We start from the raw sequence: 19793 nt of genomic DNA on the forward strand, positions 1-19793 counted from the left end.
TGCATTGTATTTACCCCAGCCTGATTACCTTAACAAGGCACATATATCACATAATTAATCCAGAAGATTACCATCAAAAATCCATAAACCAGCAACATGCTTCCTTGCGCTCTGCCATTAATTATGTTTGTGGCGCTGAAATGAAGAAGCGATTGAAAAGACGGAGGTCTGGAGGAGATAAAGAGGCCGGCGCCCAGCGAAAGGGAGGCGCTGCCTTTAATAAACATGCTGATGGTGCTGGAACTCATCGCGTGATCTCGGCAGAGCTGCACCGTTGACGCCGCTGCGTCGCTGCTCTAAAGTCGCACCGTCGCTCCGCCCGGTCCCGTCCGGGGTTCCAGCTTCCTGCAGATGTTGCGTCCTGATTGACAGATGTTCGCTCTGTCGGCGCCTCCGGGCATCGCAGGAGGACGGCGCCGGGACGCAGCGCAGCTCTGATTCCACCTCAGCCGGCTCGATGCCCCCCCCCGCCCCCACCACCACCACCACCACCCGTTGACCGATTCGGTCGTACTTTAAAATAATGGTGCACCTTCAGACAGCAGCTGTGGGACGTCTGTGTCGCTCCGCGTCTCCAGGCCAGACGCCCGGCGGAAGTGTCCAACATTCGCGGGCCTCGTTACCGGCGGAGGCCTCGGCACGCCCCATTAACTCCACTTTAGACCCTCACGGTTAGAACGTTCAGACCCAAACAGCCAAGACAAACAGCCGGGGATGAAAGGACCAACGCGGGTCAGCAGAAACCACCTGTCGGGATGGTTGCGGCTACTTTAGCGGGAAAAGACGGGCGTTGATGGGAGGAAACGAGCGAATTTCATGTCGTGGGATTATTCTCTCGGTGACCAGATGAGGTATGGCTGTCAGAGGCGAGGCTGCCTCCCCGTCCTCACCTTCCCGCGTTCTCTCCTCCGTTTCCGCGGCGACCTCGCCATCCGTTCCCCCTAGAAGCTTCCCGTCTGATTCACACACCCGACTTTTGGCTCTTGCCGCTGTTGTGCATCACTTTTCCTCCTCTGGTCTTTGTGCCGACTCCCCTCACTCTTTCTTCATGATGGTGATGGATGAGCCCCGCGGATGAGTGGGCTGTGAGAGCGCCTCTGATAAAGACCGGCCTTGGAGAGGAGCGAGGGAGAGGAGGGCGATGAAAGACGGGAAGAATGGCTGCAGCCTGGAAACGCAGCGATAGGTGCGGCAGATGAAGAGGGCAAGGCGAGGAGAAAAGAGGATGATGAGGGGATGACAAGGATGACAGGTGCAGGCCTGGGGGCTGAGCTGTTAAAGTAGGAGGTTGGGGGGGGGGTGCTGACCCTGGCCTGTGCCTCCGGCTGCACCGTGGTCCTGGATGATCCAAAACAAGACAGCAGGAGAGGAACAGCACAAGAATCTGAAGGGAAGAGTTTAGGAAGCCCGACGTGAAGGATCTCGTTCCATTCCTGTGACGCCCAATAACGGGAACCAAGGCTTTAATACTGAATGAGCCCCCCCCGCCCCCACCCCCCTCACCGGCTCGGCTGTATATCTTCACATCCCGTCGCATCTTCACATAAAAGGCCGGGATCCTGAGAATGATGGCTGGAGAGCGAAGGCCTGTGATTTTCTACCAGCGCCATAAATACGGCGTCCCATCCTGTCACGCACGCCGCCCATCCATCCAACCCCCCGCTCACATTCAATTACCCGCCGCCGAAATGAAGCGTCCCGCCAGAGACCCTAAAGGGGCCCCGTTTAGCGCCGGGCTGGAGTGGTGCGCCGCCAGATTTCTGAGCCCCTTCACCTGCCCGCAAACCTGTGGGGGCGGTTTGAGCTGGCCGTCACAGGACGGCGCCCCGGGGGGTCCCGACACCTGACGGCGAGCGGTGGGAGGAGGCTGGGGGGGGGTGATAACAGACTAAAGGGGCAGAAACAGGTCAGGCAGGGCTGAGGGGGAGCTCCGAGGCTGAATCTGGTGGGTTGTTTTTGGCCCAAACAAGCTCCAGAACCTGTCTGGTCACCGGTCCGCTCTTATCTGGACTCCCGGTCCCGCCGTTCCCTCCCATCGTCCACTGACAGTCCTAATTTGAGGATCATCTAAATCAACCCTGGAAGGTCTGAAGGCTGGTTTATGTGTCCTGGGCTGGAACTGGGTCAAGCAAACCGGTTCTGCTTCTATGGATGTTCTGCTTTTCCTTCCTGTGTCATATACCTGTTATTACACACTGCTAACCTGAAAGACAAAAAGCTAATTAGCATTGTCAGGTTCACCTGGAGCCAGCTCGCAGGGAACCTTGTGCGGCAGCACGTGCAACTGACAAATAACAGCGTGTGTGAGCGGAGCACAAACACACACGTGCACAAAACGCGTCTCATCAACGAACCTTTGAGTGTGCACGTGACGCAGGACGTGCAGGTGATCTGGCGTGATCCAGATCTTTCTGCCGCCCCTGTCGTGTTTGCAACGCTCCAGTCTGAAAGGATCCCAGACCTTCCTAGACCAGGCCATAATTCCCAACTAGGGGAATCTTCCCTGCATGGGCAGCCCGCAGGTCATTATGGGCTGGCTGCTGCCCGTTCCTTTCATAATGGGCTGCTAACCCAGATGAAAAGGTGGCGAGCGCCGTCCGTCAGACGTGCGTTTGGGCGCCGGTACGAGTATTTGTCCCCGGAAAACTGGAAATCTCCACACAGAGAGCGGAGCCTTCTCGTCTCATGTTCAGACATGTGCTAGCGCAGGTAAGCCCATTAGCATGGGGAAAAGGTCACTTTGAGGAGTGGAAATCAAACACGGGGATTTGGGCAGGGCCATTAAGCCACCGGGGCTATTAGTATTCATGCGGTGCAGATTAATGGAAAATATGAGGCCGACAGAGGGGCCACAGTATTAGACTCCATAAGAGCTGATTTGGCCAACCGCTGACATCCCGGTTCCCCCACCTTTTTCCTCCTGTTCACAATTAATATTAATGATCCGATTTGCCCTCGTGAAGGAGGAATGCCGCCACATCAGGGGTGTGAGTCGCCCAGCAGCCACTGACGGGCAAAAAGAGATGTGATTGACTGTCCACCCAGTCGGACGGTGTCACGGAAGGACAGGGCAGCCAGCTAGCCTGGTAGCCGCCGGTCGACGCTCCCATCGATCGAACAGGTGAAAAAGGAACAAAACCATCCTTTAGTCGGAAAAACTGCCGAATCAAGGAAGACCGGGACACTTCCTTTCTGTCTTTTGGGGTTTGCACGACTGAACTTTGGGATTGTGATGCTAAAAATAGCATAAAATATTTGTCCATTTACTGTCTGGAGGCTGTTTCTGCTCAAATTTAAAGATTTATTTTCCACATTTTTAAAGCCTGTCACAGTTACCCACAATAGTGGAAGCGGGCCAGACAGGTCGTTGTTCCCTTTTATGCTACAGCAAAGGAAAGACATTTGTTGTCTGTGTTGAAATATCAGGTTCTTCTGATGATGCTCATAAATGGAACCGGCTCCAGACCTCCCAACCCCCCTGCCCCCCCCCCCCCCCCCAGCACCCAGCACCTTCCTCTCCATCTGTCGGCCAGTAACCTGCTGGAACTGGCCGTGCCGCTAGTGCACCTGTGCTCTGACGCCGGGAGGCCACATGCATCCAAAAACAGGGCCTCGGCCGTGCAGCAGGTTCGGACTTTTCCCCTGGAAAGAGGTGAGCTGAAGGACTTTGTCCAGTTACTAAGTCATCCATTTCTTTGGAACAGTCAGAAGTTTGCAGACGAGCCTCCTGGACTGTGACGAGACCACAAAGGGGCCGCCGGGGGCCACAGTCCACCCCCGTCATTACCGACACGGGCCGGCACCGATCCACGTGGGGCACACATGCCAGGGGGAGATAACCTCCTCCTCCTCCATTAGCTGTGAAGCAATAGCTGAAATCTCCTGGGCCTTACATCTGACCCCCCTCCCCCCGACAGCGGCGTGCTAAAGCCTCTGGTCGCCATCTGCCTACTCGCCAGGACTGTCCACAAACACGCAAGTCGGAGCAGAAAAATACAGGAAGCAGCATTTTAGTCGCTAAAGCTGTCCCGTGTTATTAATTTAACCCCCCGAAACGCTTCCAGTGGCAACCGGAGACGCGTCGGGCAGCCAGACGTTTAATTGCCGCCGCTCTCGGGTTTCACTGAACCGCTGTCCGCACGCATTCGGATGGGTTCCAGAACACATCCCGAGCGAACGTCAATCCTCCCAACAACTGCTTTAATCCCTCCGCTCGGGCCGCTCCGACATCTGCGGCGCTCTTTCACCGCGAGTCAGTGAGACGAGCTCAGACAAGGCTCCGTTTTAGCAGCGTGAACGGAATCATGGCAGCGTTTCAAAACTCTGGTTAAAGGAATCCTTAAATGGCCATCAAACCCCGCCTCAGCAGGACCATTAGCACGTCGGCGCTAGCTGACAGACTCACCTGTGCTTGCAAAGTGCCCTCTAAACTTGTCCGATATCAAGCGGTTTTGTTTGCTCCGAAACGCCGCTAGGACTCTTTCTGAGCAAAAACAGAGGGTCAAAGTCTGCCGTCGATTCTAGTCGGATTTTCTCAGCGGGAAGAACAAAACAGACGTAATTAATCGCTGTTAGTCGGGAGTGAATAATTTATTCAGCTGTGGAATTAAGAACGGGCCGCCGGCGTATTCCCACACGGAGATCTTGGCACAACAAAAATGCTGTCGGGGCCAAAGATGCATGTCCAAATAACTCTACACGCAGCCCCAACACCCCCTGCGCTGTAGCCGCCTGCACCTCCTGGCAGGGCGCTGCTCCGTCTTCAATAATCAATGAGAAATGCTTTTTAATGCAGTGAGGACTCTGGTTGCACCACCGCGCACACATTCATCACCGTGCGCTCGCTCAATCAGGATTAGCCCCATTAGCCTAACCGTCTGTGAAGACCTGCAGAAGCAGATACCTGTCCAGAGGTGTGTTCCTGTGCTGGAGAACCCAGTCTTCCAGAGGTCCCAACACACCCAGTATGACCTCCCAGCAGACGGACCCTCCCCCAGTTTGGCATAAAGCTGGTGAAAGAAACGCTCACTGATGAGCGTCCACGTCCGCCCCAGCTAAGCTAATCGCTCGTTGATATTCCGCCGGCCAACGCGAGGACCGCGGGACTTTTGTCTCCTTCGCGTTTCAAGAGGAACCGCATGCAGATTGGCCTCGACACTTGCTGAGGATAATTCAACAAAGCGTGGCCCTGATGAAAGCGCTTACGACCCCCCCCCCCCCCCCCGCCCCCCACCCCGGAGGAACCGCCTCTGATTGCTTCTGACATCTTAATTTATTGTCCGAGCGTCACGGCGGCTTTGGCGTCATGTCGAAGGTCTTTCATCTCCCGCTTTGAGTCCTGATTGACGCTAATCAGCGTGCGGCGGGACTACAAACATGAAAGCTGCCGTGTTTACAGAGACAGAATCGGAGCAGCGCGGTCACGTGATCGCAGCACGTGACCGATGCGGCGGCGTTCAAGAGCAGCTAAATCTGTCAGAGGTGAGCTGGGAGCCTCCGTTAGAGGAAGCAACACAGCTCAGACGGCTCAGGGAGACTAGATGAAAGCTAGAAGATGGGACTTTTGAGGACGGGGCCTCAGAAAGTCGGCAAACAGTAACGGGGACGCCGGCCAGATCGCCAGGGACAAAAACCATAATCGCTTGACAAAAAGTCGACACGGTGACGAGGACTTTGGCGGCGTGGATGAAGCGGCTCCTGCGGGGACGGCAGAGGTATTTGAAGGGTCCTGCGAGTGTGTAAAAGCACTGAAACATCAAGGAAAAGGAAAGAAAATTTGTCCCACAGTCGGGATCAGAGGACATGGAACTGGAAAAGAAACCTGTGGCAGCTGCTGGGACTGTCCTGCAGGACAGGAAATACAATGTTCCTGATGCATCACAGCCTGGGTCAGACCTCAGAAGGTCGGAGAAGAAAGAAAGAAAGTCCCCAGTGTTGGGGCAGGAATAAAAACTTGGTCCAGTATCGTTAAGAGGAAGGATTGGGACCGTTGGACATCAGTCAAGAGCAACAAAGACATCAGCAAATGAGAAAGCTGTGAGAGCAAAGCCCAACAAGAGGAGAAGAGAGGGAACACTGAAGACAAGGTGAGAGGACACCAGCTGGAGGTCAACCTACAGGAACTGGTCAGGCTGATGAAGAACTGCTGAAGAAAGAGGAGGAACACAAGAACCAACCACAACAGTCTGGAGAAGACATGAACGTGCTCACCTGCTGGATTCGACCAAAAGGTTTAAAATGAGGAAGGAAGAGCTCAACAGCCATGAGACAGACCAGCAGCTGGAGGACAGAAATGACCTGACTGACAACTCACAGCTCTGAAGACGTGATGGTCTGAAGCAGCAGGTGGACCAAAGGCTGGAACGGAAAGAAGAAGCCTCCTCAGTTTCCCCTCAAACTCTTCGGTCTGTTTCCAATACTGACGACATTTAAAAGCAAATATTCGGATATTTCTGTTGCCAGGAGGCTTCAGACTAAAGGAACATTCTTCTCCTCCTCCTCTGTCAATCAATAAGCTCCTTCACCGGCCGCCATTAATAACGGCTGACACTCACCTATAGTGGTAATAAACTGGGGGATCTGGTATGTAATGGTACAGTAATGGCACCTGGGCAGGGCGCGGGGCCCCCGACAGCTCCTGATTGATAAACCCAGGCTAAATGGATTCAGGCTCATCCAGGAGCCGCTGCTCTAAACCGGCACCGGCACCTGCAGATATGGATCTCCCCTCAGAACCCTCAGATTTAACCCCCCAGTAACAAGCACCTGGGACCCTGGTGGCACCCCTGAAGAGCCAGAGCTTGGACAAACTTGGACCAAACCCGCTTCCATCATTCCAGGAGGATGAAAACGCACGATTGATTTTAAAAGGTGATGAGGTGTCACTTGGGGGGGGGGGGGGGGGGGGGGGGTATCTAACTGACAAGCTTGAAATATGGTCTATTCTGGTTAACCAAAAGGAACACATACATTTCTACATTAGAAAGAATTCCCATTATTTCTCTCTGAGCCATGAAAATCAATTGTAAAATGATTGCTTTCAGTGAGGATCCAGAGTGGGGAGAGAAAATAGTTGATGTGGTCCCACAGACGGAAGGGGAGGCTGAATTTTTCTATTTTCTCACACGGAATGGCTGAAATTGGGAGCGTCTCAACTGTTTCCCGTGTTCTTTCTTCATTTGGACGCCGCCTTTGAGCAGCTTGTTGGACCACAGGTCAGCCGGGGAGCGTGTCTTGGTTCAGGTCGTTACGTCCGGATATATAAAAATACTGGAACAAAAACTAAAACTCGAAACTCTGGGTTAGCGAGAGCTGACGTGTCAGGTCGCACAGGTGCATCACCAGAGGAAGGCACGGATACCAGGACGCAGGTGAGAAATCAGAAAATGTTTATGTCTATTTATGTCTCGCTGAACACGAGGTATTTCTGTACATTGACCGGGGGTTGACATCTCAGACTGACGTCGCTACGTTGACCTACATGCTAGCTATTTTAGGTTCCCATCATTTAATAATGAGCTGGTGTCAAAACCTTGGAAAGCCGAGGCAACAACGTATGTAATGGCGCCGGAACCTGAGGGTGGTACGCTACAGCTGAAAAGCACTCTGAAGCACTGACGCGTGACGGGGCCAGGACCTCGTGGACAAACTCCCCATCGACGGATCGCATCCAAACGCTTAACCACCACTTTCCATCGTCACTAGCTTCTTTAGCGGGTCGCTTTCAGGCAGCACGATTGCGCTTGTTCACGAGGATGGAGGGAAGGGAGAGATGGAGGGAGGAGAGCCGGCTCAACGCTGCCCGACACTTCCGATGGAGAAAACATCATCGGGTTGTGGATTAAACTGCGTGACGAAGGAAGTGGACGTGCGTTTTTATGGCATTAACAATATGATCTTGATTAAAATCGAATGCGAGTCCCCCGCCATGACTCGGGGTTTTCTCCACATTAGCAGATGTTTGTTGAATTTAACTTCCTGTAACCAACAGGGGCAGTTTAAGGACCATGTTGTGTTTATTAGCATAACGCTAAAGCACAATGATCCCAGAAAGAGAAAATGCCTCAGAAAGATTTGCAAGTTGTCTGTAAAACACCATTTTTTTTCGGAAGCACTGATCTCACGCCATCGTTCAGATGAATGTTTGATAAAATTGTGTCACCTGCATCAATTATTAAACCACATCCATCAGAAGAGTGCTGACCCCAAAATTCCGTGGATGCTAACGTCAACGTCTGGAGCTTTATTCCTGTTTGAGCCCCCTCCTCCGGCTCCGCCTCGGGTTTCCTTCACTCTGTCGGAGATTATTACAGCTCCTAAACAGCATGTGGAAGGTCAACCGGAATCGGTCGGTGTTTGAGGTTTAGGGTGGTCTGAGTGCATTTGGGACCTCCACATGAAGCTCCACTGTGGCTCTCAGAGGACCTGAGGGAGGACCTCTTTATAAAGAGGCAGGCGGGGAAGTATTTGCCTCTTAAAGCATGAAAGTGGAGGGTTATGCCATCTGTGGTATATTATACATTAAAAATTGAGATGGGGTGACTTTGCTCTGTTACTGACCTCCATCAATAATTGATGGTGGAGAACAGCAACTAGTAAACAAAGGAGGGGGAGAAGGTGATTCAGTGGGAAGAGGTGAAGGACAGGCCACCGAGGAGCCGTGACCAGGGAGGACTCCAGCTCCAGAGCTCCTGCTGGTCAACGCTGGGAGAGCTGGAACGCTGGAAGGATGACCCTCAGCTGTGACCCGACCTCATGACGTCGCCATCGTGTTGGTGAGCCGTTAGCTTGGCTGTGCGATTTTAGCATTCGCAGCCAGGAACGCCGGCATCAGCCGCTTTAAACCGTCACGTCTCTGAAGAGCTGCAGCATCGCACGCAGCTTAGCATCCGTGCTAATGTCATGGAATCAGAGCGAACATGCTACAGTTAGCTGAGCCTTCTCGGCAGGTGAAGATCACTCTTGTGCTTCTTCAACACTTTTAGAACTTTCTTAACGCGAGCAAAGACATGAAATATTAGCCTCCGATAAGAACGCAAACTTGACTGAAGAGGAAACTTCAAGTTGACACGGAGGCAACTAACATCTCTATCAGCGTCGCTGTGCAATTAAACTTCAAATTAGGCAATCAGAGTTTGTCAACCTTGACTTTCTGCAATAAGCCCAAATTAAAACTGGAGGAGATTAAAGAGATCGACTGTAAAAACACTGGAAACAAGAAGGTTTACGGCTTCAGACGGAAGCATATTGACTCGGTTCTCACTGTTGGGTTGAGCACGGTCCATTATCTGCGTTTCTACATGCTAAAACTGGAAATGGGACCAAAGAATGAGGAGAGGAGAAAGTTAATCATCTCGCAGAAGCTTCCTCCATCAACAGGAAGCAGCTTTAATCAAATTATGACCTTGTAAAGTGCACAGTTGTCATTTGGGACTTTAATCTCTTTGCTAATGACTAATTAGCCCCATCACCTGTTCTTTTAATCTTCCATTACACCCCCAATGATGCTTTAAGGCCATGGAATAAACAAAAGGAGGTGGGGGGGGGGGATCCATCAAAAGCTGCCAGACTGATGAAATCCTGACAGAAGGGTGTTGGTTCTTCTCCTCCCGACAGGAAGCTGCTCTTCCGCTCCGGAGGACGATCAGGAGACACCAATTCATTCGTTGGAATTAATGGAAAACAGCAACGGTGCAGGAGGAGAAGTGGCGGATCGGCTGGATCGATTCGTTCCCCTGATGCCGGGAGGACCTGCGGCCCGTCCGGGTCCTGTCGCGGTTGACCCGGGTGCCTCCCGTCGTGCCTGCTGCAACGGCTTTGGCTTTTGCCCCCCCCCAACTTGCAGCTGCGCTCTTGGCGGCGGCTCCTGTTCATTAGGCCTTTTTAAACCAGACGCTCTTCTTCTGCAGCATCTGCCTGCACGTCAGCCCGGTGGGGGGTGGGGGGGGGGTGGAGGTGATGCGGCTGCAGCAGCGGGATGGGGGGGGGGGGGCGACGTCCAGACTCATTACTATTTGGTCGCATCTCGCCTCTCCTCCTATCCCAGGAACATCTGGCCCGAAAGGATAATAATGTGCTGCGGCGTTTATAGATCAACACACCTCCACACGGAGGAACCCACGGGAGCGAGCGCGCACAGCTGTGCACAGCTGCGATGATAGCACGCCGGCGCCGGCGCTCGCCAGCTTCGCTTCAGCCCGGCTCTTAAAAACACTCAGTTACTGCCGAGTTTCCAGGGTCACATTTTTTTTATCGAAAAGTCCGATTAAATGCGACCGCCATTGCGGAACGTTAGCGTTTCGCTATCTGACCGCGCGGAAACCGCAGCCTCCGAAGTTTGGCCGAAGCTTCCTGGGCCAAGCTAGCTGTGGCGGCGGCTGCCGAGCTAACGCCGAAACCCAATCAGCTGGTGCGGGGGTCGTGCTTTTAAACATCTGTGAGGGTTGTGGGTTCAAACCTGTCCGTGCACGGTGATGAATGAGGCGTCCCGCAGGGCGCTTCAGGAGTGACAAACCCCAACAGAGGCCGTGCAAAATTCCATCTCGCTGAATTTATTAAAGCGTCGACCACGGGGGCAGAGACAGCCGCCCCCCCCCCCAACACTCTTTTTCTCCCGATTTGTTCTCTCCATATAAAATCAGGAAGCCCAGAGGGTCCCTGCAGGTTCCAGAGGGCGGGAATAAATAAAACATCAGCTGTATCTTCATACAAATCAAATTTGATGAGAAGTACCGGGGGAATGTGCCGTGGACACGGATGAACCTGTCAGCAGAGATCGGCCCGGAACCCTTCAGCACTTTAAATCACGTTATCAAAGCGGCGACAGCGTCCGCTGGCGATTTTTGGCCAAAACCGCTAGTTTTTGAGGTTTTCCCCTGTAGCTTTTCGCAGGTCCCGACACTGATAACGGGACAGAAATCGGCTTCACTCGGACGACAATCAGGCGGCGCCCCCTCGGAGGGGGGGGGGCGGCCTGCGCACGCGACATTTACAACGACGCGGCGGCGCCAAAAAACAGCCAAATCTAAATGGAAATCGTAGCGGCCGCGGAGCCAACAGACGGGAAATAGGCCCGCTTTGTGGAAGCTTTAAAGAACGCGGACACATGAAAGCGGGCGCGGGCTGTGGACAGAGCAAACAGAGTGATTACACATTTTAGAGCCGTTTCTGGCTCCTGCAGTCATAATCATTCCGTGGATGGCCTTCCAGCGTGCAGGTGCGCTCCTACAGATGGTTCTATGAAGATCCATTAAAAATAATTTCACTCATCACCAGGCCCAGGAGGGGCCCGGCCCGGCAAGTGTGAGACAGGCCCAGATGTCTGCTTAGGCTACGCGCCTCTCTGAACCCCCTCCAACCCCCCCACCGTCATGGGAGGGGGGGGGGGGGGCACATCAGGGCGACAGCAGCGGGAAAGTTTTAATAAAGAGGAAATTACATGAAAAAAAAACCAGGTTTGACAAAATGGCCGATTTGTCACTTTAGGCTGTTTGAGAGACAAAAACTGTTGCGACGTTTTCTGCCGCGTCGCAATTCCACGAAAAACACGACAGCTCTGACAGCGCCGTCCTTGGCGGCAACATCCGATGTGTTTTGATTAGGCTCTGGTGGGGGGGGGGGATTATCAAAGGATAAGAGAAATCAATGTGCCTTTAATAAAGAGCACTCGGGTGGGAGGCGACAGTTCCGTCCCTGACAGACGTCACCGCCTTATCTGGCGCCTCTCAGATCTGCGAGACGGGCAAATATTTGAATGTAAACACTCGCCGCTCGACAGCCAGCGGGGGCCCGCGGCGCCTCCCGCGCCCACGTGACCGCCGCGATTACCCGAAAACGTGTCGGCGCTACCTGCCTCCGCCAGCTGCTGTCCAAATCCACCGTCATACAGATTAGCCGGAGCGCCGCCAGATGCCTGCGAGTCGCACGCTGAATTCCCATAATTAATCCCAGATTACATCCTGTTCCTCTCCATCAGCCGAGTTAGCAACAGGGAGCGGAAACGGCTCCGGGAACTCAAACACAAGGCTGATGTTTCAAGTGAACTGATGAGTTTCAGATGAGACAATTACGACGATTTCCACCCAAATTGTGGAAGAAGCTGGAATGAGGCGCCCCAGATTATAGAGACGACTGCTCAACGCTAGCCGAAGCTAGTAGATGCTACCGACGTAACCCCGTCTATTCACCTGGAACACACCTCCGGAGCCCCCGATGCTACGCTAACATCGTCCCATCTGGACGGCTCCGCTGCAGAAATGACACAGACGACCACATCCCTGAGTCTTAGCACGACGCTAGGCTAAAGGTCTTGGCGACATCGACCCGGAGCGCGGCGGCGGCGTCTGGTCCACTCAGTCGGATCACGTCAAAAGGTGCGACACGGCGGATCGTTGAGAATCGGAGATGGAAACCGGAATCAAAAGATTATGCAAATGCGCGGCCCTGTGGGAGCGGTCGGAACGCCGTCGGAACGCCGTCGGAACGCCGTCCGTATTGACAGTAAAACAATGATTTCCATCTGCTGACGAGCTGCAAACGGCACCACGAAAGAAAATGTGGAATCTGAGCTGCAGGGAGGGAGATAAAAGCGGCGCTTTAACGGTCCGGCGTGTCCGCTGCATACTGAGCAGCAGCTTTATCCATCAACGCGCCTTTTTTCCACTCCATCATCAATAAAACTTTGAGGCAATTTGCAGGGAAAAAAAACAAAAAAAACCCCTGAAGTTCACGCCGCGTTTCCAAGGTAGATTTGTTCGAATCGCTGGTGGCGTTTACGGGACGCTGGGATATTTTGGTTGACCTTTCCGCCTCGGCTGGGTTTTTTTTTCCCGCAGCGATCGAATCTGAATCCGATAAACGAGCGACGTTTACGCGCTAAAAGGCGTTTCAATTAAAACAACAACAACAACAACAAAAGCGGCGATGCCTTTGATGGCGGGCGGCTGGTGTTTTGGAGACGCCGCCGCGCTTCGCCCCGCCCTCCCCGAGGCCCTGCGAGCCTGTTTATTTCAGATTAGCCCCGCAGTCATTCCTCACTGGGGAGGGAAAGAAGAAAGAAGCATCCTCCGTCAATCTGGGAAAACAGAACTCCCAACCAGGAACGTGTTGCGGGAACGTGGCATCGCTGCTTCCTGCGTGTCGGGGAACAAGCCCGACCAACCCCTGCCCCCCCACCAAAGACAAGCCAAGAGTCCTTGAATTAAGTCAGTCATTTGGTCGTAACTAATTAATTAAAAGAATAATTAAATCATTAACACATTAAATACAGCAATTAGAAATCCTGTCCTACATGAATGAATCCGAGGGAATTTAATGGGGGAAGCAAACGGAGCAGCGGTCTGTGTCAAAACATCGTTATTTAACGCCGAGATTTAAGAATAAACCTACATGGACGGAAACGCGTCCTCGGAGCGCCGCGGCCAACTTTAGACATAGTTTATTCCAGATGTCCAGAGCGGGATGGGCCTCCGTGACGGCTCCAGCCACTCCCTGGCAGGTTGCCTAGCAACTGCATCCTTCCCTTTTGGAGGAGGAGGAGGAGCGGGGGGGTCAGGGGGACATCGAGGAAAATGGAAGGAAAATACAGCTTCTGCGCACAAACCGGGGCGCCAGGGGAAGGACGGCGGTGGGCGGGGCTCCACATGTTCTCCATCACACGTCAGCGACCACGTTCAGCCTCCATCCCGGAGGACGGATCCACGTACTGGGATGAAGGCGGGAAGTTGAAGGTGGAGGTCCGTGTCCGGCCGGGCGTGCTCAAGGGTTTGTGGTATCGGGACGCATTAGCTGACATGCTAACGGCTACAGACGTTCTCCAGCTTCCTTCCTCGACCAACACGCTCGAAACGATCAAACGCATCGTCCACTTCTAACCGTGGACACCGTCTCCACGGAGGACGTCCTCGTCCCCGTGTCCTCCTCCGTGCTACCGCTGCGTCTCGCAAGAGTTTGGAGCTTCTCTCCGCGCTCGTGCTAATGTTCCGCCCGCGGGGGGGGGGCGTCTCTAGGAACAGCTTCCATCGCGCTCCGGCAGCAGCGCCGGCGGCTCTGCAGCTGTGCGTTAGCAACAGCAGTTCCCGCGTTTCCATTCGTCAGAACCGGACGTCGTCCCGGACCGGAACATGGTGTCCCGATTGCTTCGGCAGCCTCTCGCCGCCGCGGCTCGGGTCCGACAATCCTCCATTAGAACCGCGGCTATAAAACACCGTCCCAAAGTCTACACTTTCTTTTAGTGACAACATCATTTCTTTAGCCGCCGCTGCGATAAGCTGCCACTGAGAGCTTCATCACGGAGCGCCGGGGTGATGTAAAGCTGGGGATTTGCCGTTTCTTCATTTCTGTCAGGGTTGCGGGTCGGCCCGCAGCTGCTGGAGCTGGAGGCAGCAGAACTCATAATTTACAATTATATTTGCCCGTCTGTCTGGGCTCGCTCCAGCACGTCCACAAAGACAGGCTGATCTTTTCACGCTTGTTTAATGCACGGCCGACGGAATAATGAGGGGGGGGGGGGCGCTGCACAGGTATGACGCGTCTAATTGTGCAGTTTGTAGGTTTACTTTTCGCCAAGATTTGAGAAGTTTCAACACAGTGGGGATAACGAAGCCATTAAGAGATCAAAGCAGAAAGAAAAAGGAAATTGCAGCGTTACGTAAAAACGCCAGAAATTCATCCTCGCAGATGCTAACGGTGCTAACAGTAGCCACAGGTCGAGTCCACAATTACTGACGTCAACACTGCGTTGGAATAAATGTAGGCGCCTTTGTCGGGAGTAAAGGTTAATTTAAATATCTCGTTAGCACGGTTGCTACTTTAGCTGAACAACACTTGATATCCGCTGGCTACAACTTTCGCTGACAAAAGACTGACTTGACTAAGTTCCAAGTTCAGGTTTAGTGTCCAAGTAATAATGATCATGTGCATTTTTTGGAGCTAATGCTAATATAGCTAACATAGCACCGAGGGTGGAAGCGTAAATACGAGTGTAATAATCTGATTTGTGAGCAGTTTTGTCCTGTTGATCCTCTCCACGCGAAGGTCGGGGTTTTGCCGTTATTTTGACAATACGCTAACGCGGCGTCCTTCTGCGTCTTCATCTCGGTGTAAACAAGCGTAATGATGCGTGCAGGCGTTCGCCATCCCTGACGGAGCAGCTGATCTACCGGGAAATCACAGACAAAACACACCACTCGCTCCTCCGTGCCCCCCCCCATGATGCTGGGGGCCATGTTGGGTGGGCGGGGCCGAGGCGCGGGACCGCGGCGCACTTCCCGGGGCCGTAAAGAGCGTGTGACAGGGCGTTTAAGGCATTATTGAAAGTGTGGGGGGGGGGGTGATGTTGTGCAGGATGAGCTCAGGTTCACGTCAGCAGACAGATATAGCAGCAGGGGCGGAACGACGGAGCCCTGAGGCCACTCGATAGCATCAATGGTCTATTTGTGTGGACGTAACCGAGCGGCATGGGAATGATCCCTCCCATCGATTCACTCCAGTCCAAATATTTTTAGAACGCCATCGATTACATCGGCCGTTACCTTCTGGGAAGCACTAACGGGGAAATGCGGCTGAGTGTTTCCACATCTGGACGCTGTTTGTCAGGCAGAAACTTTTTGTCTCCTTCAGACGACGTCTCCGGAATCTGCAAAAGTAGGAGCTGTTGATCGTGGGGGGGGGGGGCAGGAACAAAGGTCCCGAGTTGGTTCGGGGATTAAAAAAAACCCGAGTGATTCTTTTCCAGAGTCTGTAAAAGTTGTGAGATGAGGAAGTGCAGCCGAGGCCCAGAGAATCCCCGAGGAGGACCTTCCGGGCTTTATTCCCAGTCCGAGCACGGGGCCGCCGGATCACACCTCGCAGCAATTCCCCCGAAATTCAACCGCGCTGGTCGCTTCAGATCAGAACTGGGTCACTCACAGGAAACGGGAAGAAATAAAGTCCAAGGAGCACGAGTGCGGCAGGACCCACCATCGGGAAGCGTTAATGACGATTGTCGACACCCGTCCTCGTCCCTCCAGCACGGGAGCATCTGGCTTTGAGGCGGCCAATATAAAAGCCGCTGGGAGGTGAGAGGAGGAGGTGTGGGAGGAGGTGTGGGAGGAGGTGTGGGAGGAGGTGTGAAGGGTAGCGCAGCGATGGAGCGATAGCGAGGCGGCGGCGGAGGAAGAGACAGCGGCGGCGTGTTGGAGAGTGCTCGGGGGGGCCGTCGGAGCGGCGGAGCCATCCCCCTTCAGATGACACCCTTCACCAAATTGTGCTTCACACGCGGCTTCAGAGGCCAAACAGCATTTAGAGCTCTCGGCCGCTGGCGGGAAGATGGAAACACTCCCGGTTCCGATTCCACTCCTCACCCACAGAAACGTCCACGTGTCCGGAATCAAAAAAACTCCGATTTTCTTTTCTGCTTTAAAACCCAAAAATCACAATCGCAACGGTTCGAGTGTGTGTGGACTTCCTGTTCCCTCCGCTCCGGCACCAACGCCGTCATTTGAGGGGATCAAAGACAGACGGAGGTGTGAATGGCGGCGGGGAACGGGGAACGCCGAGAGCTCGCCGTCAGGCTGGCGGGGGTGTCGCGCTCCACTCACGGTGCGATCGGCCTCATTTGCAATGCTGAGCGGCTTCACGTAACTCTGAGGGTCACGCAAGCACGCCGCTGTCATCACGTGGATCAGGAAAAACAGGAAGTGTGGATGCACCCCGGCAGATCCGTTCCAGAGTTCCAGCGAACCTTCAGGATCCATCACACGTCTCTTGTTACGCTGATGACACCCGATTCTTGTTCAGCAGAAAAACAAGCGTACCGGGCGATCATTCCTTCATGCTGTCGCTAACTAGCGTAGCCGCTGAGTGGGCGGAGACTGCACCTGCACCCTCGCCATCCTTGGTAAAAGAGGGTTCTTAGAATAAGCTATAAGATGAATATCAGGCTAATGATCAGCACGAGAACCTGAACAGGAAGAGCAGAGATCCGTATTTTTAAGGGTGGAGGAGTTTGCATGTTCCTGTGAATCCTTGAACTCCGGCAGCAGGAAGCAACAGCTTTCATTTGCATCCCTGCTCCCTGAAGTAGGTCGACACAAATCAGCGCCTTCCAACACAATAACCGAAGGTGAGGCCCTCCACCGTCTCAGGGGTGAAGGCTCCGCTTTGTGACTCCACGCGCTCCCGCCAGGAAATGTGCCGACATCGGCAGTTCCTCCGAGGCGGCCGCGGGTAAACAGGAACAGCCGCCCTCGGAGTTCCAGCTAAAACCAGAATAAGATGCTAAAAAGAGTTTGAAGGGAAGCAGCTCAAGCTGGGGCTGAAACATCATCACTCTTTAAGATGGGAAAACAGGGAATTCCTGCTGGGAGCCCATTCCCAGATGTCCCACTTCTCATCCCCACCTTTGATGGCGAGTTTGCTTCCTCTTTCCTGCCGACACGTGTGACGGTCGTGCTGCTTCCCGGACACGTGGCGTCCGTTCCGGCGTTCCGGGATGAACCCCAGCTCTACCGTACAGGATGGGATGGAGGACGGAACCGTGCAAAAGTGCTTTTCAGCCAAAGTTGATCCACGGCTAATGTGAGTCCGTCATGCCGAGCGAGACGAATTAAGTGGGATCTCGTTTCAAAGTTGCGCTCTTTGTGGAGTGAAATTCCCTCCTGGTCCCTTTATTCCTTCCCTGAATCTCCGGACGTGCTGTCAAGGGGAACAAGAGGTGCTAAAAAAACACTTCAACTTAATTTCCTTCTACTCGGACCTCTCGTGAACTTCAGGATGAGGTTTTGTGCTCCGTCCTCAGGCCGCTACCCAAGAAGTCCCGTTAGCGTGCTAGCTAGGACGCCAGAAGAGTTCAAACGAGGACTGTTTCGATAAACTGGATCATTACGTTAAAGTTTCAGCCTCTTTCTTTGTTTCTGACACGATACAGATTAAAAGCAAATACAGTCGTCTCACCTGACAGACCATAAAACACAGCAGCCTCCTGTGAGACGCTAACGGACAGATGCTAACGGACGGATGCTGCCGATTTAATCGCCGTCATTTCAAAGTGACGGCTCAGTTTGCTGAAACCGACTCGTTGACGTGGTGCAAACTGAACAATTTACCTCTCATAATACGCAGCAGCAGCAGGTCCCAGAGCGAGGGTGGGTTCTACCAGTAGCAGAAGCTAACCAGTAGCAGAAGCTAACCAGTAGCAGAAGCTAACCGGTGGCTGCTACCACAGGTAGCAGAAACCCGCCGTCTACCTCTGTGCTCCTCAAAACAGGCGTAAGAACACAGGCCGAGGAGGCGTGAAAGGGCCCGTTTGCTCGAAAAACTTTGGCATTTTAAGACAAATGTTCAACATTTGGACGCGTCGGTGGAGAATAAAGTCGGAATAATTAGCCGAAAGTTGCGCTGCAGACGAGTGGGCCGACTCCACATCAGAAAAGAGCGTTCGAAATGTGACACGTAAAGAAAACACGAGGGCGTTTTGTGGAAGCGTCAGCCGGCGGGGCGGCGATGCGTCTCGAAGCGTCGGCACAAATCCGCTAATAATACTTCAAGTCAGAACTTACCTTTGACAGTTTTGGGAACTCTCCCAGAATCCTCGGACGTGAAGCAGCCGCCGGTGGCCAGAACGTGCACGTGAGCAGCGAGTGGAAGCTCTCCAACGCGGCTTATCTCTTTGTGTAATGAAATAGCAGCTGCTGAAGGCGTCGACAGACTCCGGGACCGAGGCGGCCGGCGGGCACGCCGACAAGTCTGCAGACAGGTGATGGAGGAGAAACAGCTCGTTAGCGTTCAAAGGAAGAGTTTAACGGGAAGTTAATGAAAAGAGGGGCAGATTGGAGCTGCGGCACCTGCTTGAATATTCCAAACTCATTGATCTCGTTCGTATGGAGACGTCCGTTAAAGCAGGAAACTCAAACGTGAACACGACGACGACAGCAACGTCGCCACTAAATAAGGCTGGAAGAGACAAACTGGACCCACCTTAAAGGTCCTGATGCTTCCAGGCCTCAGGTGGGACGCCGGGAGGGGGGGAATACCGCACCCCTGAGAAGCCGCAAGGTTAAAATCACAGCAGCAGAAGAAGAAGTTGTCACCAGTCAGCTGTGCTGGGCGACTGTGGGCAGGCTGCCACCCCCCAATCAGGCCCGATTGAGTCCAGGTGCTCAAACAGAGCCGAGTCACTCACAAGTCCGGACACACAAAACCAGCCCGGACCTTAAAATCTGGATGAATCCGCATCCTGGAAGAGTGAATGAACGGACGCTACTTGCTAACGATGGCTGGAGCGGTAGCAGGTCACGTTCACAACTGGGAAATGATCATGTTGCCGCAAATCCAGTCCTAATGCCCCCGACAGCGCCCCCTACAGTCCCCAGTGTGTAATTAGCCCAGCAGCGTCGTTGGGAGGGGAGGTTTTATCCTCTCCAACCAGGCCGGACCAGCCCGGCACGTTTCCAGATGAGCGTTCAGAAATGGGAGGACTTGCCACCAACTTCCTTTGTCCTACAACTTATTACCCCGTCGCTCTTTAACAAGGACCAGGCGTGCACGGAATGGAAGAATGGTTCTGTCCTTCACACCGGCTGATTTGCTTAGGAAGGGCGCTCACGTCTAATCTGAACGACAGCGCTGGAAATCTTGGCTCACTTTCAGAGGCTAGATTGGTCCTGCCCCGATGACCTTCCCTGGGAGAAGGCGGAAAGTTTGCCAGCTCGATATGTCACAGGCGGCACCGGCTTAGAAAGAGAACAAGAACGGCGTGATTAAACGGGCCGGATGCGAGGCTGCCGGTGTCAGGAGCGCGACCCCGGTCGGACGAG

The 19793-nt window shown here is 53.6% G+C and overlaps 1 long non-coding RNA gene across 3 annotated transcripts in view; it reads right to left on the reverse strand.

Annotated features, from left to right (window-relative positions):
• The window catches only part of LOC115250858 (uncharacterized), a 52857-nt gene extending 33780 nt beyond the window's left edge, over positions 1–19077 (reverse strand). For all 3 annotated transcript variants that reach the window (XR_003889423.1, XR_003889425.1, XR_003889424.1), the window contains exons 1-2: positions 18955–19077; positions 18537–18723 (exon numbers count right to left, since the gene is read on the reverse strand). This is a non-coding gene — a long non-coding RNA (uncharacterized lncRNA). The remainder of the gene's footprint in view (positions 1–18536; positions 18724–18954) is intronic.
• Between the last annotated feature and the right edge of the window lie 716 nt (positions 19078–19793).

Source organism: Takifugu rubripes, chromosome 8, assembly GCF_901000725.2.
Source record: "Takifugu rubripes chromosome 8, fTakRub1.2, whole genome shotgun sequence".
Classification (NCBI taxonomy): Eukaryota; Metazoa; Chordata; class Actinopteri; order Tetraodontiformes; family Tetraodontidae; genus Takifugu; species Takifugu rubripes.